Genomic DNA, 27,025 nt, shown 5'->3' on the forward strand with positions numbered 1-27,025 from the left:
CAGGAGCTGGGACAGAGCAACGGGAGCTCACTCCATCGTGCAGATTCAAACTGCCAACCTTATGATCAGCATGCCCAAGAGGCTCGGTGGTTTAGACCACAGTGCCACCCACTTCCCCTACATACCTAAATGCAGTGTGGTGTATGTTAGCAGACTAGCTAATTGCAACTCGGAAGCTAAATCATGCACTGTACTGACTCTTTGCTTGAAATCAAAACAATGCCCAAACATTTGTTAAAATATTCAAAAGCTTTTACTCACAGAACATTTAACTAAGGAAGAATATATGCAAAGTATTTACATTCACATGCTTATCTAAGGTTTGGTTTTTCTTAGCTGAAGTTTACAGCTTCTTCCTTAAACATTCAAAGAAACTGTGTCTTTCTCTCTTTCCAGGACTTGCACCCAGCCTTCTGTCTGTTGTTTACTGAAGTTCTCACCCTGGGCCAGCAAGGGGACTCTGTAGATAATTTTCACTCAGGTCCACATATGCAAATAAGGGACTGAAAGTGATGTTCAGTGATTGGATAGTTACAGAAAATGGTTACGTTGCGTTCTAGTGGAGCTCTATATAAGCAGGCTGGCTGAACCCTTCAGTTCAGTTCTGTTATGGCCTGTGAATAAACAAGAGCTGTTTGAAGAATAGCTGTGTCATCTGATATGTTCACCCACAACTTAACACTGCCCATGACCCAGCCAGGCCATGCAGTTCCTTCTGAGAGGTTTCCACTTTCTCCTTCCAGCAGTCTTCTCCTTACAGCTTCTTTGGGAGAGCATCAACTTCTTTCTGCAACATACATTCACACAGAAACATTGGCCCTCCTCTCCTCTATTGCGTTCAGAGAAAGAGAGAGTCATCTAACACTGTCTCTTCTTCAGTGTTCACAGAGATGCAGCCATCACTGTCAAGCCTCTCACACACAGAACAAAAATGGAGAACCTGCAACCTTGGCGTTATTAGCACCAAGCTCTGACCAACTGAGCCATAGTGTCTGCATAGTTTGGTTTGTCTTTTTATACCATGCCCTGTTCAGTCGTTCTCCCTTCGTGTGATTAGAATTGAGGGAGGGAGGGAAGGCACAAGACTATTGGTCCCACCCCCTCCATTTTGTACTCATAGATGCTCCCCACACTTCCATGGGTCTAAACTGCATGGGGTCCTGCTGGGGAAATTCGCACGCACCCCATACATGGAGGGTGGCAGATGCCCACAGATTCCTTCCACTTTCCTCATTATCGTGTGAGGGTTAAAATGCCAAAGGACCCCTGAGATAATCTGACATCTATAGCTTCCAAAGCACACATAACAAGACTGTTTCTGACCTTAAGTTTTACTCAGCTTCCCTCGCTGTGTTGCAGTCAATATCACTGCAAAAGCAGGAGTCGTCAGCTACTTACATACTCAAAGCACATTCCTTCTCAAAGAAATCCCAGACGCTGTAGTTTACCCCTTGCAAAGTTACAATCCCCAAGCGGCGCTTCACAAACTGCAGTGCCCAGAATTATTTGAGGGGAAGGGTGAACTCTGAGTGTGCTTCAAAGGCACAGTCTGCACACAGCCTTTGTGTGATGGTTGGGATCGCTGACCAGGAAAAGGAATATTTGAAGAAGTTGGGTCGTGCGTACAAATACCAGCAAGTGTGCAAGAAGACTGTAGAGAGAGAAGACTACATTTTCAGTCAGACGGTTTTCAAGCAAAGAGGTGATGAACCAAAAATATTCCTTCAATTGATCTCCCGGTTTCCTTCCGTCACCTTTGCCATTCTCTTTTTTAACAGAGTAGTTTCCTTCCCACCTGTATCCCCTAATTGGGAGACGGCTATGGGCAATTTAAGGACTGGCATGATATAGTGAATACAGGCAGCGGAAACTTCTACGAGTCTCTTGTGGGCCCCAGGAAGATGTTGCACACTTTATTCCTTCCAGTGAAACTTTCTCTGCAAAGTCAATAGTCTGAACTTTCATCGCCGAGACAAATGAATATGACACCTCACGGTGCCATTTATCTCTTTTTGGACTCTGGTGTTACTTGACCTGTTGATGAATTATAACTCTTCTTCTTCGCTTCCATCCCTACATGAGGATGTTTTTCTTTTTTATCTCTCTTTGTTACAGAACTCTAAACTAGCAAAATCTTCTCTCTCTCCAAAACAAGAAAGAAAATAATTACAGGAGTGAATTCTGCCCCCACTTCCCACCCAGCCATCTCCCCAATACAATGATGATTAATGGAGAATCTTCATTGTTTATTTGGACTCTCTATGGCCTAGATAAGTCACCTGGATGTGATGACAAGGCCCCCAAGACAGACAAATCAAAATTAATGACTTCCTACAATACAAAGGGAGGGAGAGACACTTTGGAACTCTTTTCTTCAACTTTCCACACTCTTAACAAAAAAGGAATTTGTAACACAGAGGGGGGAAATTTCAAATGGCTAGATACGGTAGACCAAAGGTTCAGAATCAGAGCACAGCTGGGGCGATAGGATGTCTGCACACCGACTCTCTGCCTGACCTCATTATCACTTAACACGCCCATTGCTCCCCACCGAGCCGTCCTTCCCTTGCAGCTGCCCCAACCAAAGTCAAAAAGAAAATGATCGGGGAATGCAACCTGCCCAATCCATAGAAATTCGCCTCACCTGCTTTATTCTAAAATCCCACCGTGTCTAAATCCTCGTCTTAAACTTCAGAGAGGTGAAAATGCAAATGTCTCTCTGAGGGCCAATTTATATGACCTATTTTTTTCAGGGGAGGGTATAATTCCAAGCCGCAGAGACTATTTCTGGCAGTGTGAAGTCAATGGAGAGGTGGTGAAGCGATCATAGCTCCGTGCTGTGATAAAGCCCAGGTGACAACACAGTCCTCATGTGGAGTCCCTGTTGCACCACCTCATTCCTTAGAGTTGCTGTGCGTCCTCATCTGTGCCATCCAGATCCAATTTAAAAATAAAGAATGCTACGAAGAGAGAGCTGGAAACTTGATGTTGCCCATCCACAGTTAGCCCAGCAAAACCGAGCAGACTCACAGGTCATCAGCTCACTAGTTGAGGAAAGGAGATGCAGTGGGTGTGGCCTGCCCTGGGTGTCATCCCTGGGGAGGTAACATCACCACGCCTCCCTCCTTGAACATTCATCGCAGGCGGAGCCCCCCTGGGATGCTTGACCCACCCCTGTGAGTGGATAGACCCGCCCCCGTGGATAGCTAGCTCTGCCCTGTGAGTGGCTAGCCATGCCCTCGGGTGCACAGCATGTGCGCCGCTCTGGGTGTCTGAGCAGCTAGCTCCGCCTCTGCCCCAGGTCACCATAAGATGAAAGGAATAGACCCGCCAAATGTCCCTGTTTTCCAGGGACGGTCCTGGATTTACAGAAGCTGTTCCAGTTTCTGATTTGATCCTGGAATGTCCCATTTTTCCTTAAAGGTAAGTTAAAGGGACCCCTGAGTATTAGGTCCAGTCGTGACCGACTCTGGGGTTGCGGCGCTCATCTCGCTTTACTGCCAAGGGAACCGGTGTACAGCTTCCAGGTCATGTGGCCAGCATGACTAAGCCGCTTCTGGCGAACCAGAGCAGCGCACGGAAACGCCGTTTACCTTCCCGAAAGAGCGGTACCTATTTATCTACTTGCACTTTGATGTGCTTTTGAACTGCTTGGTTGGCAGGAGCAGGGACCGAGCAACGGGAGCTAACCTCATCGCGAGGATTCGAACTGCCGACCCTCTGATTGGCAAATCATAGAGCCACCTGCATTTCCTTGGGATGTCCCTATTTTCATCCAAGAAAGGTTGGAGGGTATGGAGTTATGCGACCCCTGAGCCAAGGAGATCAGTAGCTATACAACCTTCAGAAGACATCTGAAGGCAGCCCTGTATAGGGAAGGGTTTTTTTAAATGTTTAATTTTTTTTGTTTTTCTGTGTGTTGGAAGCTGCCCAGAGTGACTAGGGCAACCCAGTCAGATGTGTGGGGTATAACATTACTTTTATGGAATAGGATGTCCCTATTTTCATCAGAGCAATTTTGCAGGGTATGTTATATGATGCTGTATTGCCCTAGATGGAGGCAGAGGTGAATGAGCTAACCGAGAGGGCCATAACTCATGTAGATTAGGCAAAATTGCATACCAAGATGTGTTTAATGGGATAAATTTGCACTAGAATGCTGAAGCATTTTCATGCGGGAAATGCAGTGTCATGTGGAAATGACATAACTGAACGTAAGAATGAAAATATAAGAAACCAACAGAATCCAGAACAGATAGGTTCATTCATCCCTTCATGGGGCTGGTATTTTAAAGTAGCTCAATGAAGCTAGAAAATCATATTCTATCTGCATTTTTATTTCTGTATTTTGCAGGTTCGGTAAGCACTCAGAAGAGAAGCATTCGCAGAGATCAAAATCTCTCCAGCCTTGCATGGAGAATGCAAAGGGAGCGTCTGTAGATGTTTCAACACTGGGACAGATTTAGCAGAGCAATCTGGCTGTTTTGTTCTCATCCAGAAACAAAACGCGCGCGCACACACACACACACAGGCTCAATTCAGTGATGATGGTGATGACAGCATCAGGAAATTAGAATTGATTGCATCTACCATAACACACTCATGATGTATTAAGGATATGTATTTGGTTAGTTATTTATTAAGAAAAGGAGGAGGAAATAAATAACACAAAGGCAGCGTTCAAAATTGACTGACAGATTGGTGGCAAGCAATGTATTTTTGTCTTCTGCTTAATTCCTGCTGCCGAAGAAGAAATCAAAGGCAAGCTGACATCATCCAAGGTGATCATTCACATAATTCTGTGTTGTTGTTGTTTTAAAAAAATAACAGCAACCCTGAGTCATCCCAGACCAAAAAGACCTGGGCTATGAACTCCAGATGACTGGTTTTATGTAGCACTCCTTGGTCACATTTCTGTGACATGTCTAGAGAGGAGCCCATTGAGTAAACGGGTGCTTACAGTGTTAGGTATAAGTGCCAGCTGCTGCTGCTGCTGTGCTCTTCATGCGAGCATCCCAAAGTACACTGAATGTAAGAAAGAAACTCTTCTTTTCCGCTTTTTACTTATTGCGTTCCTGTAAGGCACAAGCACAACAACACTCCATTGTTCATGCTTTGTTAAGGGGTGTTCATGTTGGAGAGAGATGTTTGGAAGAGAGATTCTTACTCCCCTCATAGCAGAGTTAGCACAATGGCAATTGCTCCAAGCACATTAACATGTGGTTAGATTTGCATCTGCCCCCATCCACCTTTAAAAAAACATGCCCTATGATAATACTTAGGTGAGAATAAATCAGAGATGCTTAGCTTGACAAATAAATGAAAATTTTACTCCAGAGTTTCAGAAGTTACAGCAAACAATTGGCAGTAAAATAAAGTAGAAAAAAATATTACAAATGACTTTTTAAAAGAAAATAATTTGGTTTCCTTATAGAAGGATCATGCGATCTTTGGGTTAGCAAAGATGAAGGCTGTAGAAATCTTCTTTTAGAGAGAATTTCCATTTGCGTGCAGCATTTGCTGAGCTGGGAGCCAAACTGTATGGCTCCTTCTTTGCTCGTTCCAGGAACTGAGAGAGAAAAGAAAGCAAGGGAAGCAAAGGCTGCTGGATGCCTGCTAAGTCACACTCACTGGCAACTTGAGCTCAGGGCTCAGGTTAACCCTTTTGTTCTTGCAAGTGTGAGTAAGTAACTGTATATTACAACAGTTCGCACACTGTAGTCAAAGAGTGCACACTAATTCTTGAGCTACATCCTCATATCATATGATACTGTTATTCTCATGTAACTCTCAATGAGTGTACAGTCTGTGTACACAGTGGCTTAAAGGGGCAAATGAACAAACTCACACAAACAGTTGTTCATGTGTCGAGAGAGCTTGTGACTATATTTGGTGAAACATGTGTACAAACCTCTGGAGAGCCAGTGCATCAGTGAGGACTGTGTTCAAATCTCCACTCAGCCGTTGAATTTACCCTTAGTCACATATACCACATAGGGCTGTTCTGGAGGAATAAAAATGGAATAATACCTTAACCGAGGCTTGGGTACTTCAGCTGGCTGCTCTCTCTATGGCCCTGGAAAGTGGGCAAAAAAACAGTAGTCCTAGAGGGAAGGGCAAAAATACCACCGCAGTTACAGAGAGAGAGACAGGGGAACTGACCAAATGGTTTGCCTCTTTATTTGCATTCCAACCCTCTTCTAGCAACATGGCCCCAAATGTTCTAGCTGGAACGCCAGCAACGTATTAGCCGCCTGATCAAAGTTATCTTTGCTAACAGCCTCCTGAAATAATTGGATGGTTGGTAAATGAATCTAGCCTTTATTTCTTTCCTTTTCCATTTACAACTCCTCAGACCCCCGTCCTATTGTTTTACCTTTTACTCGCTGCCTAATAAATTATCAGTAATGCGCTCACATAAAACATTTATTGTCCTGAGCATCATGTGATTAGGAGTAGCTGCAAATTTCTGTCAATATAAATCTATGCACATTGATTTCTCATGAAAACAGCCCAGGACTTGTATGTCAGGACAGAGTGAAGTTAATATGTTTAACTTTCTTTTCTTTTTTAACAAAACACAAATGCTTTCTTTCTTTTTAACAAGAGCACAGACCCTCCTCACTTTGCCTAGCCAGAAAGGTCTTATGTTTTGACAATTGATGAAGTAAGCTAGTACAGTCATATCTTGGGTTACAGACGCTTCAGGTGCATTTTTTGGGGGTTGTGGACCTCCGAAACCCGGAAGTACCGGAACGGGTTACTTCCGGGTTTCGGCAGCCGTGCATGTGCATAAGCTGTGGGTTGCGAACATGCATCCCTCACGTATCACATTCGCAACCCGAGCGTCCACTGTACAAACCCCACAAACAAACAAAAAACCGGACAAATATTTTTGTCACACTCAAAAAAGGAAGGTCCTTTGTATAAGCCAAATATTTTCCAGTTGTTATTGGCCTTGATGTATAGGTGCCAAAGAGGCAATGCACAAAGCAAAGAACTTGGTAGGAGAGGTGCTTCAACAAGAGCATTTTTTATTTAATAATTTTTACTTTTATACCACACTTTTCCTCCAAGGAGCTCAGCGTAGTGTTCATAGTCCTGCTCCTTCCCATATCTTCCTCACAACAACCTCACAGGGTAGGTAAGGCCAGGTGTGTGCTTTCCAGCAGGAGCTCACAGGAGCTCAGCTCTGGCACTTCTCAGGTGGGCACCATTGCCAATCTGAGAGAACAAGGGAGAAGTTTGTGGTGAGCTCCGGCGCCTCTTCTAGAAAAATAGCACTCAGTAAGGCTGAGATAATAGCACTGGGTAAGATGCAGGTGGCGCTGTGGTCTAAACCACAGAGCCTAGAGCTTGCCGATTGGAAGTTCAGCGGTTCGAATCCCCACGACGGGGTGCGCTCCTGTTGCTCAGTCCCTGCTCCTGCCAACCTAGCAGTTCGAAAGCACGTCAGAGTGCAAGTAGATAAATAGGTACCGCTCCAGCAGGAAGGTAAACACCATTTCTGTGTGCTGCTCTGGTTCACCAGAAGCGGCTTAGTCATGCTGGCCACATGACCCAGAAGCTGTACACTGGCTCCCTCGGCCAATAAAGCGAGATGAGCGCCGCAACCCCAGAGTCATCTGCGACTGGACCTAACGGTTAGGGGTCCCTTTACCTTTACCTTTAAGGCTGAGAGGCAGTGACTGGCCCAAGGTCACCCAGTGAGCTTAATGGCTAAGTGGGGATTTGAACCCTGGTCTCCCAGGTCCTAGTGTGACACTCCAACTGCTACACCACATTGTCTCCACTGAAATAATTTCATAACTCACCATATTAACAAATTACAAATTGTCACAAAATAAAGTACAGTGGTGCCCCGCAAGACGAATGCCTCGCAAGACAAAAAACCCGCTAGACGAAAGGGTTTTCCGTTTTTCGAGGCACTTCGCAAGACAAATTTCCCTATGGGCTTGCTTCGCAAGATGAAAACGTCTTGCGAGTCTTGCGAGTTTTTTCCTTTTTTTCCCCTTTTTCTAAGCCGCTAATAGCCGCTAAGCCGCTAATAGCGCTAATCCGCTAATCCGCTAATAGGGATGCTTCACAAGACGAAAAAACCGCTAGACAAAGAGACTCGCGGAACGGATTATTTTCGTCTTGCGAGGCACCACTGTAACTCAATATGGGTAAGTGAACTGTAATACAGTCCTACCTTGGTTGTCGCACGCCTTGGTACTCAGACATTTTGGCTCCCAAACGCTGCAAACCTAGAAGTGAGTGTTCAGGTTTGTGAATGTTTTTCGGAAGCTGAATGTCCAACGCAGCTTCCGATAGAGTGCAGGAAGCTACTGCAGCCAATCGGAAGCCGTGCCTTGGTTTTCGAACCGTTTTGGGAGTCGAACGGACTTCCGAAACAGATTAAGTTAACCAAGGTACAACTGTATAACACGGGGTCAGCAAACGTTTTCAGCAGGGGGCCGGTCCACTGTCTCTCAGACCTTGTGGGGGGCCGGACTATATTGGGGGGGGGGTGAACAAATTCCTATGCCCCACTAATATCCCAGAAGTGCATTTTAAATAAAAGCACACATTCTACTCATGTAAAAACATGCTGATTCCCGGACCATCCACAGGCTGGATTTAGAAGGTGATTGGGCTGGATTCGGCCCCCAGGCCTTAGTTTGCCTACCCATGGTATAACATATCAATACATGCCAGAAGATTGTAGCTCAAACTGGAGGGGGCACATTCTCTGTTTCTTACACACAGATGCACACATACGCAGTAACACTTTTTCTGACCTCAGTATACTGTAATACTCAGCATTCCTGACTTAAAAGCTCTCAGAGCTGCAGAGTATATACTCTCTCTCTCTGTGTGTGTGTACATATTTTATACATAAGTATTTTCAAAGAATCTCTGTTAGAAGAGCACCTTAGGCAATATTTTAACTGCCTACATCGTACCTTTTGTAAAAGAAATTGGGTTTGAAACCACATGAAAGATGACAGCGGAACAAGGTCCTTTCTGCACCTCTTTTTCAATTAAGCCTGGCAACAAGCTTAAGATTTTAGCAGCATTTTTGTTGTGCAGCAAAGGGGTCAAACATAGAACAACAGAACGACACAGTCTTGCTCCTCATTCGGTAAATTGGCAATATACAAAAGGAGAGTTAGTTCGTTTTCTGATTTGACTTTTGGCTATGAGAGTTGTAAAACACATACTGGCTCCCTATGGCCCTGCATTCTTGAGCACCCACAAATTTTGGTGCATGTTATGTACTGAAGTTCTCACCCTGGGCCAGCAGGGGGATACTGTAGATAGTTATGCAAATGAAGGATCGAAAGTGACGTTCAGTGATTGGATAGTTTGTATACAAATGAAGGATCGAAAGTGACATTCAGTGATTGGATAGTTTTAGAAAGTTGCAACAGTTACACTGTTCTGGAGCTCTATATAAGCAGGCTGACTGAGCTCCTCAGTTCAGTTCTGTTCTGGCCTTTTGAATAAACAAGAGCTGTTTGAAGAATCGCTGTGTCGTCTGATATGCTCGCCCACAACTTAACATTGCAACTTAACAGTTGCTAAAATAGTAGAGAGTTATGGTGTGGTTTTTCTTATGAACAGATATTAGATTATTGCATATTTTTTGAACAGTTTAAACAGGTTATCTGACACAGCAACAGCCAGTTTTCTGCTTTCCCAAACCCAAAACACCTCAATGAGGTTAGCAATTCAAAAAAATTGTCAAGAGATCGTGATTCTACCAGAATGTCAGGGATCGGGGTGTGACAGACAGGCCTTGGGTCACCCTTCTGGAAACCCCATAGCAAATCATGGAGAAACAACCAATCAGGAGGGAGTGAAGAGTAAAAAGGTATAATTTGACAGTTTAACTGCCAGATAGGGCCTGGCTAGGGAAGTAGATGGGTGGTTAGGGGGTTGAAATTAAACCAGTTTAATTTCCTTAGGGAAAGGAAGAGATTTAAGAAAGGGGCTGGAGGCATTTTACAGGCAGGGTAAAGAGGATAGCCCATTCTCATAGGAATTGGATTTATGAGAAACAATCTTTTAGAGGAAAGTTATAAGTAAAGTTTTTAATTACATCTGTAAAAGAAGTTTTGACTGAAACAAAGTATTGTGCCTTTACAAGCAGAACCATTAAGCTTTATCCCTCAAAGAGTGCTTGTTAATAAAATTCCAGTTTTGTTGCCATTGTGCCTCATCTTTAATTTATTCCCAGTTCAACAATAACTGGTCACAGGACCCCCAAAACAACCATGAAAGTCTTTGCATATAATTAAATGCTACTCTAGAAGCTCCAAATTCATAGGGATTCCTGACAAGGTGTATCTACGTTCAAATCACACAGACTCAGTCATGTTACTTCGCCACTCTTCCTCCTTTTGCTCGCCTCCCCTCCAGACAGGGCCAGCTCAAAACATGTTGCTGCCTGAGGCGAATCTGCAAACTCGTCTCAAATCAAGATGCCAGTTGAATTATTTTTGCATCAGAGACAGGGAATTCCACAAGCACCTCTCCTCTTCCGTGTCAGTGAGAACACAACAATAATAAACACGTAACTATTTGCTACCTTTTCATGACACCCAAAATCGGCCGCCTGAAGTGGCTGTGCCACTCTGCCTAATGGTAGAAACGGCTCTGCCACACACACTGGGAGAATGAGAAGGAGTTGGCAATCAAAATGAGGAAGAGGTTTTCTGGAGAGGAGGGCACCAAAAACATCTTGCCAGATCCACCCATTCACTATTGTGAGGTTCTCCTCCCCTCTCCACAACATTGGTGCAATAAAATGTGACTATCCACCCATGAGGTAGCAGCCTCATGCCTGGTCAAAGTATTTTGTCCATCATCTCTGACCAGAAATTGCTCTTTGGGGCTCAGGCAATAATTTTTCATGTCACTGGTCCATTTCAAGTTAGAGATGCCAGGGTTTGAATTTGGAACCTTCTGCCCTGAAAGCACGTTAAAGGAAAAGGTAAAGGGACCCCGGACCGTTAGGTCCAGTCACAGATGACTCTGAGGTTGTGACGCTCATCTCGCTTTACTGGCCAAGGGAGCCGGCATACAGCTTCCGGGTCATGTGGTCAGCATGACTAAGCTGCTTCTGGCGAACCAGAGCAGCGCACAGAAACGCTGTTTACCTTCCCACCGGAACATTACCCATTCATCTACTTATACTTTGATGTGCTTTCGAACTGCTATGTTGTCAGGAGCAGGGACCGAGCAACGGGAGCTCACCCCATCGCAGGGATTTGAACCGCCGACCTTCTGATTGGCAAGCCCTAGGCTCTGTGGTTTAACCCACAGCGCCACCCGCTGTGGCAAATACATAAAGGTCTCGTGCTCCGTTTGACTAATTCCTATACAAAATTTCATACTCCATAGAACTACATGGGGTACATTTGAAAGTGAAATGAAGTCCCAAAGTCCGTTAAGGGAATCAAGGATATGCTTAATAGTGTGATCCTATACATATCTACTTCAGGTTGGGGGAGTCTAATTTCTAGGGGCTTTCTCTCAAATAAGAAAATACAACAGGGACATGTGGCTCTTTTGGGGGGTATTATTGGGTTATTGTTTTTATTTTTATTTTATATACTGTGATCTTTTTATGTGAACTGCCCTGAGACCTTCGGGTATAGGGCGGTATAATAATAATAATAATAATAATAATAATAATAATAATAATAATAATAGAAGCTGAGGTCCTTCGGGACCCCCAACAAAATATTTGAAGGGGTGGGCCCCCACAAAGTTGAAGGGAGTTCAAATCGTGTGCATTCACCATTATCTTCTGGTCGGTTATGCAGGGTGGGACTTACCTCCCCCCCCCAATATTATACTAAAATTGGCACCCCTGGGGGGCAGCCAGTGTAGTGCTCTCCAAGTGTTTTTTAGACTACAGCTCTCATCAGCCCCATGGTTAGCTTTAGTCCTCTGCAAGGCACCATGCTGGTGACATTAGAGATATAGGATTGAGGCCTTAGCCTCCCTCATTGGGAATGAACCACCACTGCTCAGTGACAGAGAACATGTCTTGTAGGCAGATGTCTCCAGTTTCAATCCCAAACATCTCCTAGCTGAGAGTCGGTATAAGAGAGATGCAGTGATCAGTAAGGTAAAGGTAGAGGACCCCTGGATGGTTAAGTCCAGTCAAAGGCGACTATGGAATTGTGGTGCTCATCTCGCTTCAGGCCGAGGGAGCCGGCGTTTGTCCACAGACAGCTTTCCGGGACATGTGGCCAGCATGACTAAACAGCTTCTGGCACAATGGAAAACCGTGACGGAAACCAGACTGCACAGAAACGCTGTTTACCTTCCAGCCGCAGCGGTACCTATTTATCTACTTGCGCTGGCGTGCTTTCGAACTGCTAGGTTGGCAGGAGCTGGGACAGAGCAACAGGAACTCATCCCATTGCAGGGATTCAAACCGCCGACCATCTGATCGGCAAGCCCAAGAGGCTCAGTGGTTTAGACCACAGTGCCATAGTACTAGACTAAGATCTGAGAGACCAGCTCTGAAGTTCACTCAGCAACCTGGGCCCGTCACTGTTCCTTAGCTAAACTACCTCATGGGGTTATTGTGAGGGCAAAACAAGGAGGGAAAGAACCATTCGTGCCACCTAGAGCTTCTTGGGGGAAAGGTGGAATGGAAATGTGATAAGTAAATAAATAAGTAAGATTAAATAGCTACAACCCCCTGGCTATGAAGTTAGGGGGTTAAAACAGTTGGGTTATGCACAAGGGCCTTCACACTGTAAGGGAGACAGAGCAGAAAGCGATGAGAGTGACAGCTGACAGAACGAGGAAGCCATTAGCACCAAAGGGCTATAAGGTGAAAAGGCAAAGTGAAAGTTAGACTATATCTACAGGGACATAGATCCAATCAGTCTAGAAGACTCGTGGGCAGGAAGCGCAGACAGCTGCATTCTCGGTTCTTTAGTGTCAAACAACTTTACCAAGGGAGGAGGGCAAGTGAGAGCTGGTTTTTGATGTTTTCCAGAGAATTGGGGGTACGACTGAGACCTGTGGGCGTGTATGCCCCAATTTGTCTCTGGTCAAATGGACCTTCAGGTTTCTTTCACACCTCAAATACTTTCAACCATGCAGACGAAAGATGCCAGAAATGATTGTGTACACTCTAGGCCACAGCTTCATCATACCACCTCTAATTCTCAACAAAAAAAAAAGGTGGAACATCTTGGAATGTCAATGTTATTAAACTTACTTTTTTGGTAGTTGTGTATTTATTTATTTATTTATTTATTTATTTATTTATTTATAGTTTGTTTGTTTGTTTGTTTGTTTGTTTGTTTATATGTATCAACTTGACAAATTTAAATTAAAGACAAAACCAACTGTCTCCAGAACCATGTATCGCACACAAATGTGTGCATTCACGTGCACACTCACAAACACAAAGTTGTTTCCTTTAATAGTCTGATCTATCTTCCATCTGTCTACTCCATCTTGATCCATGTTTGGGCCTCCCCTTCTTTCCTTTCTCCTGAGAGAGAATCACATTGCTTCCATTCATCCCCCCTTTGCCACAAAGCAATTCCCAAACAAACCCAATTCAATGCTCATGGGTCTCTGTTGGGGACTGTCTGAATCGGGTCAGCAAGGTTTACCTCACCTGGGTTACTTCACTGCAGCGGAAATCCCTCTGTGGGCCGGATTACGCACATGCCCACGATTTCCGGTGTTTGTGTCTGCGCAGGTGTGATTTTTGGGGCCTGTGTCTGCGCAGACACAATGTCCGGTACCACGGAAGTGAGTCCCCCCGCCACACTGCGCCGGTTTAGCGCAGCACATGGGGACTTGCTGAGGAGGCGGCTCAGTTTAGGGGCGGCTTGTGGGCCAGTTAAACAACCCCTGTGGGCAGCTTGTGGCCCATGGGCCTTAGGTTGCTGACCCCTGGTCTGGATGAAGAGGAGTGTGGGGAGACAGCAGCTGGGAACCCCAAGGGAAACCCCAGCGGAAGAAGACTCAGAGCGAGGGGATTGGTGGTAGGACACTGAGGAAAGGTCAGAAGGCAGGGGCGATAACTAGTAACTATAAGGAGCTCTGGGTGTCAAAGCCCCCACAAAAAAATTGTTGTGGGCGCTCAGCACCCACAATGCAGGGCCCCCGACACAACTTATGGTGCCTCACGAAGCACTGGAAGTCACATTCGAGGCCTCACAAGACCTCAGAGGTGCTGTCTGACACCTTGTGTGACCTCAGAAACCAAATTTCAGTGGCAGCAAAAGTCAGGTTCTGAGGTCTCGCAAGGTCTCAGAAAGTATCTCTGGGGCCTCACAAGACCTCGGAGATGCTTCCCAAGTTCTCGCGAGGTCTCGGAACCTGACTTCCGGTGGCACGGGAAGTCAGGTTCCAAGTCCGGGGGCATGTGCAACCTCATGTCATCACCACGCAATGTGACATCATGACATCACACGCACTGAGCACCCATTACCTGGGGACCAAGTAGGCTCTCCTGTCAGAGGAAGAAGATTGGGAGGAGGGTTTGGATTCTGCACTACAGGGGCAAGACCAGCTGGGCAGTGCTGCTGAGCTGCATGCCGTTTCCTTGAAAAAAGAGTTAACTTCATGGACAAACTGCCTCCAGACCAGGGGTAGGCAACCTAAGTCCCGGGGGCTGGATGCGGCCCAATCACCTTCTCAATCCGGCCCACGGGCGGTCCAGGAATCAGTGTGTTTTTACATGAGTAGAATGTGTGCTTTTATTTAAAATGCATCTCTGGGTTATTTGTGGGGCATAGGAATTCGTTCATTATTATTTTTCAAAATATAGTCCAGCCCATCACATGGTCTGAGGGACGGTGGACCAGCCCACGGCTGAAAAAGGTTGCTGACCCCTGCTCCAGACTGTCAGTGCTTAGCAGGAATGATTCAAGCACCTACTAAAAAACCTTGGTTTGCGCAATTAAAGCAGATGAAAGCGCACAGCTGATATAGCGCAACAAATGCATTTTTAAAAAAAGAAACAGACTTTTGTGGTTAGGAAAGTGGCATAGAAATGCATTGAAAAGTACGGCGTTAATCATAATTAACAGGAAGCTGTATAATGACCTCGGAACGGATCTTTGTTGCATATTTACAGCATAAGCAGTAATAAAAGATGCAAGATGTACCAGAATAGGATGGACTGTCCAAAATGAGCATTGGGATGTGGTTCTTCATCTGGAGGAGGAACAGGAAAGTATGTTCACTATTCAAAATATTATTATTATTTGTTTATTACATTGATTGTTGGGAACATTCTGCAGGCAGCCAAGAAACAAAGGACAGGCTGGAATCACCCAGGCCTCTCTCTCCCTCTTAAAAATATGCCCACTCCTTTCTGTGCTTACATATTTGGAAACCTAAGCATATTTTCCACGAGGTTTCTCAAGTTTGGCAGGCCCGACGAATTCCATTGACAAGCACATTTCACAGGTTCTTGACATCTCTTTGCACTGCACCTCTTCACCCGAGATGCAGAGCTTGTGGGCTCCATCAGCACAGGAGCAGATCTGTTTGTTAAAACCTTGCTCACTTAACCATGGGGCTTCTTATTTAAGCCACTGGCAGAGCAATCCTAGGCATGTCTACTCAGAGCAGGGAGTCTCCTTCAGCTCAGTGGTAAAAGGTAGGGTTTCAGTTTCGCATTCTTCCAAACGTATGTTCATTTCTACACATTTCCTTATCAGTTTAAAGGGGGGGGTGCATAAAAATTCCATATTTTCGTGCAAATTTCTCCAGACATACACATTTTTTGCATGCATTTCCCCTATTATAATATATTTTTGCATATTCTTATCATTAATATGAGCATTTTCACAGCAGAATATATTCTTTTCTACTGTCCATTGTATAATCAGATTCTATCCAGAAGTAACTGCAAAGGTTTGTTGTTTAGTCGTTTAGTCGTGTCCAACTCTTTGTGACCCCCTGGACTAGAGCACGCCAGGCACTCCTGTCTTCCACTGCCTCCCACAGGGACCAAGAGACCATGCTTGTTGTTGTTGTTGTTTAGTCGTTTAGTCGTGTCTGACTCTTTGTGACCCCATAGACCCGAGCATGCCAGGCACTCCTGTCTTCTACTGCCTCCCGCAGTTTGGTCAGACTCATGTTGGTAGCTTCGAGAACACTGTCCAACCACCTCGTCCTCTGTCGTCCCCTTCTCCTTGTGCCCTCCATCTTTCCCAACATCAGGGTCTTTTCCAGGGAGTCTTCTCTTCTCTTGAGGTGGCCAAAGTATTGGAGCCTCAGCTTCAGGATCTGTCCTTCCAGTGAGCACTCAGGGCTGATTTCCTTAAGAATGGATAGGTTTGATCTTCTTGCAGTCCATGGGACTCTCAAGAGTCTCCTCCAGCACCATAATTCAAAAGCATCAATTCTTCGGTGATCAGCCTACTTTATGGTCCAGCTCTCACTTCAAACTGCAAAGGTAGCTGAGTTTTTATCAATAGTATCTCCCAGAGTGCTGAATGGCACTATTTAGCAGGAGGAAAATCCTCGTTATCGCATATTTTTACATGGCTGTTTATTTGTCTATAATTTTAAAAATTATATATGGATGTTTTATGATGGTCTATATTTGTAATGCCTAAGAAAGGTTTAGCAAAGTAAGTACCTGTATAAGCATTTTATGCATACGCCAATATATGCATTTTTCGGCACACGTTACTTAGCTAGAGATCTGCATCGCAAAATTCAAAGAAGAATGCATATCAAAGAATGGCTGGGATTTCAGTTCACTTCTTGTTTCAGAAAATGGAAGCTCACCTTTAAATGTGAACGGAATCAAATGTCTGCCCAGTTTAAGTGAGTATAGGATTGCAACCAGTGTATTGTTAAAACTAAATGAAATTCGCTCCCATTCGTCATCCTTGACATATTTATTTACACTGCACGTAATAATGACAATATGCAATTGCAATGTTGGCCCTGTTGAGAGCTTGAAATTATGGCAAAATAAACATGTCACTCTTTGAAAGGCTGGTATAGGAGGGGTAAGTGACTGAGCCTTGGAAATGGAAACCCCAGACTGCCAATTTGCAGCCTGCAAGCTTCTGCCTGGTGAATTTTCTGCTCTATGAAACTCCTCTCTCTCTCTCTCTCTCTCTCTCTCTCACTCACACACACACACACACGCACACACGCACACACCCTAGCCTGTTTAAAGCTTCTGTTTAAGAAGAACTTCTGTTTTAAGGTTTGAACAGATGGCCCCTGATCTAAAAAAGAAATACACACGCTGCCTAAATAAACCATTCCCTTGGACTTTTGCTCAAGTGCATCAAAATAGTTAGATAACAAATTGTTCCAAGCCATGCCCTAAAAACGCACTTATCTTATTTGTCCAGTCTTAAGGGGAAACTGACCCGAAAGGTTGTGACATCACAACTTTGTTGGGTCATTCCTCCTTCCCCCCCCCCCCCCGATAGTGCTGTGGAAATAAAGGCCACCGTTCCTTCTTCACCCAGGTGCGGAGAATCCATTTAATACAATTTATGGCGCTGAATTAATTTTCACGACAGGGACAATTAATCATAGGGCCCAGGTACTTTTCTCCAGGACGGAGAGCCATTCCAATATTGTTTTAATACTTACCTTAACCTCTCTAGATTAGGAAGGGGAGTACGCAGTGGAAGAGTTTAACACAGATCCATACTCATAAATAATTTTCCCCAGGCATCAACAAGAATGTGTGGCAGTCTGTGAATCATATTTTCCTAACGCTCCACAGAAAGGGAGAAGTGAGACTTGGCTTCCATCCTCTAGCTGGAATTCGGTGGTATCTCCTGCCATCTACTGAAAGAGCAGAGGCAAGCAAATGTGGATTTTCCCCTCTCTCTTTCCTAATTCATTCATTAGCAGGATCAGTTCAATTATCATTCGATTTTGGCAAAACGTCATGAACATCCCAATCAAGCAGAAATCCATTCTGCTTTGGTTTTGATTTATTTATTCTTTACTTTTTGTAGCTCTCATTTGCTCAGTGCTATTCCTTAATATCTTTTTTTCAAAGTTTTTATTTGTACTTTTCAAGTTTATGCATTTCATTAGTTTTACAATCAATTTAACATTTCAAAATTTGACTTCCTTTCTCCTCTTTCTGCGGTTCCTTAAATTTTTTTATTTTAATATCTTCTCCATATCCATGTTCATTTAACTTGCTCATTTAATTACCGTATTTTTTGCTCTATAAGACACACCAGACCAAAAGACGCAACTAGTTTTTGGAGGAGAAAAACAAGAAAAAAAATATTCTGAATCTCAGAAGCCAGAGCAACAAGAGGGATCGTTGCGCAGCGAAAGCAGCGGTCCCTCTTGCTGTTCTGGCTTCTGGGGTAGTTGCGCAGCCTGCATTCGCTCCATAAGACGCACACACAATTCCCCTTACTTTTTAGGAGGGAAAAAGTGAGTCTTGTAGAGCAAAAAATACAGTATCTACTGTAACTATATACCCTCGTGAAACTGCAGGTTATTACAATAATCCTGCTAATGTTTTTATCTGATTACAATTTATCTGTATATATTCAATAAACCATTTCCATTCTTTTATAAAAAGTTTGCTATCTTGATTTCTGATTCTTCTGTTAAGTTTTGCCATTTCTGCATATTCCATAAGTTTTTGTATCCATTCTTCCTTTGCTGGGACTTCCGCTTCTTTCCACTTTGGGTCAGCAATATCAAAAGCAACACGATGGCCAGAAACAATTACAACATGAGAAACTTTATGGAATAATTCAAAACATCAAAACTAACAAACTGAAGTCTCTGAAAGTCCTTAAATGAGTCACGGTGCCAGACTTTACCCGGCGGAGAACAAGCTGTGAAGCTTTGTATAATCAGCAAATGTCCAATTCTGATGTCCAACTCTGAATAATGTTTCCAGATAACAATTGCTGTTTCGTTGAATTCTTCATCAGCCAATTAGTTCAACACTCATAAGTAGAAAGATATTCATTAACTTAAAATAAAATATTCAAATGATGACCTGCACATGCATAACAACAACTTTAAACAGGGAGAGTAAATTACTGTACTTGCCTTGCCCCGGGTTAGGGGGCGCAAATTACTTGCCTTGCCCCGGGTGCTGACAACCCACGCTATGCCGCTGCCAGTCACATTTGTGTATTTTAATAAAGTTGTGGCCAAAATTTGCCCATTAACATTTAAACTAAATTCTGTCTCCACTGTGTCTTTATTTCTATTCGGGATGGGTTTTGGGGCTCGAAGCACAATGAAGTTTTGCAGAACAACGTTGATGCTGACTCATGTTCAGCTTGAGCCAGACCAATTGTCACCCTGGCAGTTTGTCCTAGCAATCCACTCGCAGCCTCCAGAATTTCACTGGCTCGGTTGGAATTTCACCCACCTGGCCTGCACCCAGATCTGGAGGATGTAAATTCAGGAACAAAAATGTGTGTTTGGTGTTTTCGTTACCAGTGCACAGGCTGTTAACAGGCTTGGAACCTTCATTGGAAAGAGTGCTTCTATTTAAGGTTTGTACACATGGCCTCTGATCTAGAGAAAACAACACCTGAATGAAAGATCCCCATGGATCATACAATAAAACAGCGGACCTTTGCAGAAGCTCTCTGTACATGCCCAGAGGCAGTTCATTCTTGCATCGAGGAAGAAGCAGCAACAGAAAACAACAGTATTCTTGCAGGTGCTGAGATACAGCCAGTCTGTTAATACCAAATATATATATATAACAATTCATATTGTATCCTTTATTGTTCATTTATGTGTTTATTGAATTTCTACACCACCCTTCATCCTAGGACCACGAGACAATTTACAGTATAAAAACTGAAAAATACATAACATAGTAACAAACAAAAACAACAGCCCCCTTCCCCCGCCGCCTAATGGTTTAAATGGTCGTCATGCATGGGAGCTTTTGAATGTTTTAGCTTCTATTTTTCTTTCTGTTTGTTCGTTTTATTTTTGAAAACTCGTCCTGCTCTTGTGCAGATCAGAGGCTTCCAGGGCTGTCTGTTACACTACAGTTTGAAAGCGGGGGCGGGGGGGGGGGGGAGAGAGAGAGAGAGAGAGAGAGAGAGAGAGAGAGAGAGAGAGAGAGAGAGTGTTCGTGGCACATTTGGCATTTACTTTTTGCAGCTTTCTCTCATGTGATCTGCATTGCTCTGTGACTCACCCAGTCTTCCACGTGGGCTGGCTTGCAACTGTCCCGAAAAACTCCCTCTGCATGCATGCCTTCAGAGTGTGATCTCAAACCCTCCGAGTGTCCCTATTCTCCAGGGACAGCCCCAGATTTACAGAAGCCGTACCAGTTCCTGATTTCATCCCAGGATATCTCGCTTTCCCTTAGAATGTCCCTATTAAAGAAATGTTTGAGGGCATGGAGTTATGTGACACCCCCCCCCCAGCCAAGGAGATAAGTACAGTCAAACCTCATATATATATATATATATATATATATATATATATATATATATATATATTATTTATTCCAGTTTTAAAGGTTACAAAAAGAAAACACTAAATTAAGCAAGAAAAAACAAAACAATACATCACAATAGATAAAGACAAAAAACACAGAAAAATACAAACAATTAAGAAAAGAAAAAAACAAATCAAACCTTTACATAACTTTCTTTCCTTTGCTTATTTCCTTGACCTCCTCACACCTCCCTTTTTTGTATTCTAGTTCAATTAGATATTTCAGCAAATCCTTTCCAGCTTTGTTTTTATCCTATTAACTTATCTGAATATACTGTAATTTTACATTCTCATCTTTCCCCAATTAACAAATCCATTTTTACCTAATCCTTTATATCATTTCTGCTAAAACCACATTACTTCATTCCAACATCCTTCTAACATTCCTTGATTTTGCAGTGTTTCTGTAGACAAACTTTAATTTTTTTCCAATCTTCTTCCACCCAGTTAAACCTCTTCTTATGTCCGCCTCCGCTTGTGTCCATTTCACCCAACGTTCGCAGCAAACCCAGCCGTAAACGGCGGGTTTGCCACCGGTTACTCATGCGCAGGAGTGGTGATTGCCGTTCACGCATGCGCACAACTGCGCCTCTCCCAGCAACCCAATTCGACCTCCAGATGGACCTCCAGAACGGATTATGGTTGCAGGTAGAGGTTCCACTGTAACTACAATTTCTAGAAGACATTTGAAGACAGCCCCGTAGAGGGAAGTTTTTAAATGTTTTATTATGTTTTGATAAATGTTGGAAGCTGCCCAGAGTGGCTGGGGCATCCCAGTCAGATGGGCAGGTAATAATAATAATAATAATAATAATAATAATAATAATAATAATAATAATAGAACAGGATGTTCCTATTTCCATCAAAAAAAATGTTGGAGGGTATGTCATCATGCCACACTAAGGCACAGTAAGGGAGGCGGGTGGTGCTGTGGTCTAAACCACTGAGCCTCTTGGGCTTGCTGATCAGAAGGTTGCGGTTCGAATCTCCGCGACGGGGTGAGCTCCCGTTGCTCTGTCCCAGCTCCTGCCAACCTAGCAGTTTGAAAGCACACCAGTGCAAGTAGTTAAATAGGTACCACTGCGGCAAGTAGGTAAAAGGTGTTTCTCTGAGCTCTGGCTTCCATCACCAGTCCTGCTGGCCACATGACCCGGAAAGCTGTCTGTGGACAAATGCTGGCTCCCTTGGCCTGAATGCGAGATGAGCGCTGCAACCCCATAGTCACCTATGACTGGACTTAACCGTCCAGGGGTTCTTTATCTTTACCTTTTACCTTAGACAGAGCTATTAAGTGTAACTTCTTTTCTAGCCTGTTGGTGCCACTGAAAAATTAGACTCATGTCATCGCATACAACCTATAAGCACTGAGCACTCAGAGACGGCAGAAACCCATGTAGACACTTGTCAAAATGGCTAGTTGCAGTTGACTACAGATTCTGCCAGACATGCCTGCAGTGGAAAACCTGCTAGTTGACCATTGTACAGAAGAAATGCCTTGTGTGAAATGTGTGAAGGGATGTTGGACGTGACTTTAAGAAAAACATTTCTGAATCAGCTGCACCCACATTCGGATGAAATCTTCTGCACTTGTTCATGTTTTCCCCACTGCTAAAATTTGCTCTGCGTTTAGATGTTCCTTTTGCGATAAGAGTTGGCGCAACGCGTGCCTATCGAAGTCTGCACAGCTACACCTTGGGAGGAATTTGACCTCCTCTTTCGGGGTCAAAGAACATTAACAGTAGCAAGGGATGAGTCATATCCCATACATCCTGATATTTCGTGCTGGTTAGTGGAATGCTGTCCTAATCATATAGCTTTTTTTGGCTCAGCTGTCTCTCTCTCTCTCTCTCTCTCTCTCTCTCTCTCTCTCTCTCTCTCTCACACACACACACACACACACACACACACACACAGCACCAAGCTGCAGCTTACAGCCACCAGCCCTCAGATAGTTCTGTCAATGGAAGATGCACCAAAAATTACCTAACTGCCAAATTATTGGAGTACTACAATGTATCCAAAACAATGGGAGAAATTGGAAGGATCTCAAAAGAGAAGATTGACAGGGACTGGAAGATGTTTAATGGATACTTGCAAAACCATATTGAAAAATCAGAACTCCTATTATTCTGTTTTAAATACTGGAATACTAAATAAGGTGGATAACAATGTGTAATAGAAAAAGAAGCATGAAATTAGGTTAAAGGTGTGTGAAAGAAAGAAATAGAAGTGGAAAGAAATTGCAATTGAGTAGATTGGAAGTCTAACACAAAGGTGGGGTGAGGGGTGGTGGATGGTGATGGGAAAAGGAATTATCTGTGGGATTGAGTGTAGGTATGTTTGAACATTTTTAAGGACTGTATGAAATGTATGTTTGTATATTCGCAATATGTGTGTATCAATGCTGAATTATTTTATCAATAAAAACTTTTCCAAAAAAAATTACCTAACTGTGCGCTACAGAAGCACATTTGTTGCACGAAACAACACTAGGGCTGAGCTGGAAGTGGGGTGCTTTCAGGAGCACATTTGGCAGTAGTGAAAAACTTGGCCGCTTTTGGTGATGTTGCGGGGTTTGCGGCAAAAGTGGCGTAAATGTATGCACCCATGAAGCCACTTTCAAGTAAGGGCTGGGATCACCTATGTGACCAGGGCAGGAATCATTGCCCTCACTCTTAGTGACCTTCGCTTGCTCTCAGTGATGTTGTCGCACAGTCAAATGTGATAGGATACATAGCATTGTGGAGTCATGTTCACTATAAGCTCTCTGATTGGTAGGGATCATGCTGTGAATGAAAAAGAACCCCTATTTGAAGAGGGGGTGTGGGTAGGAATGTCACTGAAGCAGCAGCAGATATGAATAAGTACAAGGGGGAAATATGAATACAGTGGTACCTCGGGTTAAGTACTTAATTCGTTCCAGAGGTCCGTACTTAACCTGAAACTGTTCTTAACCTGAAGCACCACTTCAGCTAATGGAGCGTCCTACTGCTGCCGTGCCACCGGAGCACAATTTCTGTTCTCATCCTGAAGCAAAATTCCTAACCTGAAGCAATATTTCTGGGTTAACGGAGTCTGTAACCTGAAGCGTATGTAACCCGAGGTACCACTGTATCTGAAGAAGCTGATGGAAGAAAAGGGCAAACCAAATGATTGAGGCGATGCAGAAATTCCCCTATGAGGAAAGGTCAGTGGCTTTAAAATTTCAGTGGGGCCTTGACAACACCCACCACCCCTTCTGTTTTTTTGTCAATATTGTAGTACCCCCATAGTGCCCTCTCAGCTTGGCATCCAGTCGTGCCCCTCTAAATCCGCCTCTGGGAAAGGTTGCCAAATTCAGGGCTTTTTGGTTTAGAGAAAAGGCATGTGTAAGGTGAAATGACAGAAGAGTACAAAAGTATGCATTTTATGGAGAGAGTGGTTGGGGCAGGGAACCCTCCTTCTCTCATGACACTGGAATTCAGGAACATCCAACCCAGCTGAACGTTGGAAAGACAAATGGAAGTAATTACTTATCCAGAGCATATTTAAACTATGGAGATCACTCCCACAAGCGGTAGAGATTGCCACCAACTTGGATGGCTTTAAAAGAGGATTTGATAACTTCATGTAGGATAGGGCTCTCATTACTTGTCATGTGGACTACTACTCATGGGACGTGTGTGGCGCTGTGTGGCGCTACAGGGAACCAGACAGAGGACCTTCTGGGAAACCCAGCCAGATGGGCGGAGTACAAATAATAAATTATTATTATTATTATTATTATTATTATTATTATTATTATTATTATATACCCCGCCCATCTGGCTGTGTCCAGGCAGAACGATGGGGGTGGAGACGCTCCTTCAGGGCTGTGGCTGCTTAGGGGTTTAAAAGTCAGCACCAGCACTTTGAATTGTGCTCGGAAACATACCGGGAGCCAATGTAGGTCTTTCAGGACTGGTGTTATATGGTCTCGGCGGCCTCTCCCAATCACCTTAGCTCATTCTAACATTAGATAGTTTTATGCTTTCGAGGGGAAACATCTGAGGCTGACTGAGCTCACAGTGCACTACGCATCTATCCCCTGTTGAAAGTGGTGCGCTCCCTGGCTGTCCATTTTTTCAGGAGCTAGATTCGAGATTTTGCTACTGCTGTACAAAGGAAATCCCATACGGATTTAGATTGGGGCTATTTGAAAAGCCAGCTGCCCCCCCCCATCTTTCCTCGCTCCTTTAGTTCTGTGGATGAAGAGCTGTTGATGGTGCCACATCCCCATGCACTAAAACATGCTCTGGCGCAAGCATGTGTTTTTTGAGCACTGTGGCACCAGGAATTCCATACCCTCCAACCTTTCTCCAATGAAAATAGGGACGTCCCATTCCATAATGATAATTTTACTATTTATACCCCACACATCTTACTGGGTTGTCCCCGCCCCTCTGGGCAGCTTCCAACATATATCCAAACATAATAAAACGATAAACATTAAAACAAATCTTCCTTATACAGTATTGCCTTCACCCAGCTCAGGGGTTGGATAACTCCATACCCTCCAACATTTCTCCGATGAAAATAGGGACATCCTGAGGAAAAGCGGGACATTCCAGGATCAAATCAGAAACCGGGACGACTTCTCTAAATCAGGGACGTCCCTGGAAAATAGAGACTCTTGGAGGGTCTGGAATTCTCTTTCTCAAGGCTGTGTGACTTTAAAGCGTATTTGAAGCACATTTCTCCCTCAAAGAATTATGGGCACTGTAGTTTCTTAAGGGCTACTGGGAAATGTAACTCGGTGAGGGGTAAACTACACAGCCCAGAATTCTTTTTTTAGAAAGAATGTGATTAAAATGTGCTTTCAAGTATCATCATGATGTTTTCAATGTTCGTTGAAAACCTTTGAGCTAGTAAACATTCCCCACCCATGCATCACATGGAGGAATGTAGTACATGGAAGAATGTGTTACAGTGGTACTTCGGGTTAAGAACTTAATTCATTCTGGAGGTCCGTTCTTAACCTGAAACTGTTCTTTTTTCCCCCCAAAAAATATTCATTTTATAACACAACTAAACAACACAAACAGAAAAACAAACAATACAAACAGATTCTTCACTTATCCTTATTTTTTCTAAACATTGTTAGGTGCATTTCCCCAAGTCCCCCCATCTGATTTTCATTTTACCTCATCTTTAGCAGTTTACATATATCATAATTTTAACCATTTTTTATCACACTTTTACCATATTATCACATTTTATGCCCTACAAGTAATACTATTTTAAAATACACTATCTTCTACTTCTAACCCTACAGCTTATATCCGCTTCCAAAGCTATTCTAAGATTTAAATATTAGCATATATTTTTTTCAAATATTCTTTAAACTTCTTCCAATCTTCCACCATCTCTTCTCTCTGGTCTCGGAGTCTCCAAGTCAGTTCGGCAAATTCCATATAGTCTAACCTGAAACTGTTCTTAACCTGAAACTGTTCTTAGCTTTAGCTAATGGGGCCTGCCGCTGCTGCCGCGCCACTGCCGCACAATTTCTGTTCTCACCCTGAAGCAAAGTTCTTAACCCGAGGTACTATTTCTGGGTTAGTGGAGTCTGCAACCTGAAGCTTCTGTAACCTGAAGCATCTGTAACCCGAGGTACCACTGTACTCCCTTGCAGCTGTTTTTAGGGTTGCATCCACAGTGGTTTACCACACTGATTGCCACCGCATAAATGTGCTTAGCACATACTGTCCATAAAACACCTGATTTTGTAGCTGCGATAACACTGCCCTTGCGATGAGCAATAAAACATGTACATGGCTGCATGGCGGGGGGAACACTCCCTCCATGTATCGCTATTTAGAAAGCAAGGGAAATGACTCCAGATCTCATGACAATTCACACTTTCCAGGGCTAGTCTTCTAGGAAGGATGACGCCCCCATTTTGGAGAGAGGCCCAAGCAATTTAATTCCCATTATGCTGAACCTTGATTGTTACGACTATTATTGTTTTAAGCAAAGCACTCTTGAGGAAGGTAACGTAGAGGAAAATATATTCATCATCTTCAGGGAAGGAAGGAGATGAACTGATATGGAGGGCTGGGTCAAGGAAGAAAGGTCCAGCTTCCAGTTCTGGATGTTGTTGTGGATCCACAGTTGTGTTACAAATTTCATACCCTCCAAGATTTCTCTGAAGAAAATAGGGACGTCCAATTCTATTATTATTATTATTATTATTATTATTATTATTAATCGTATAACTCCACATCCTTCAACATTTCTCCTATGAAACGTCCTAAGGAAAAGCGGGGCATTCTGGGATCAAATCAGAAACTGGGATGACTTCTGTAAATCCAGGACTTGTGGGATGTGATACATAAGCAGCAGTCAAATACAACATTCCTTGTTTTCCTAGAGTGGACATGCAAGGGGATGTTTGGTCCAGCCAGTCGGAACTTCCTGTTTCCTCCTGGACTGGGACATACTTCCTTTGGTCATGACCTTACCTGTTCAGGTAACAAAAGCACAAGGCATGCAGCACACTCTCTCTTTTTTACTTCCTCCGTCATTGAAGCAGCTT

General features: G+C 43.7%; 1 long non-coding RNA gene across 2 annotated transcripts; it reads right to left on the minus strand.

The window, feature by feature from the left end:
* Positions 1-4,619: 4,619 nt before the first annotated feature.
* Positions 4,620-9,828, minus strand: LOC309335628. Of its 2 annotated transcripts, XR_014153613.1 has the most exons (4): positions 9,750-9,828; positions 7,053-7,224; positions 5,912-6,104; positions 4,620-5,075 (listed from the first exon to the last, which is right to left on the minus strand). It is a non-coding gene; the product is annotated as an uncharacterized lncRNA (long non-coding RNA). The 2 variants fall into 2 exon arrangements; XR_014153614.1 differs by lacking the exons at positions 7,053-7,224; positions 9,750-9,828 and having other exon boundaries at positions 5,912-6,180.
* Between the last annotated feature and the right edge of the window lie 17,197 nt (positions 9,829-27,025).

Source organism: Podarcis erhardii (assembly GCF_964252035.2).
Source record: "Podarcis erhardii genome assembly, chromosome: 1".
Lineage (NCBI taxonomy): Eukaryota > Metazoa > Chordata > Lepidosauria > Squamata > Lacertidae > Podarcis > Podarcis erhardii.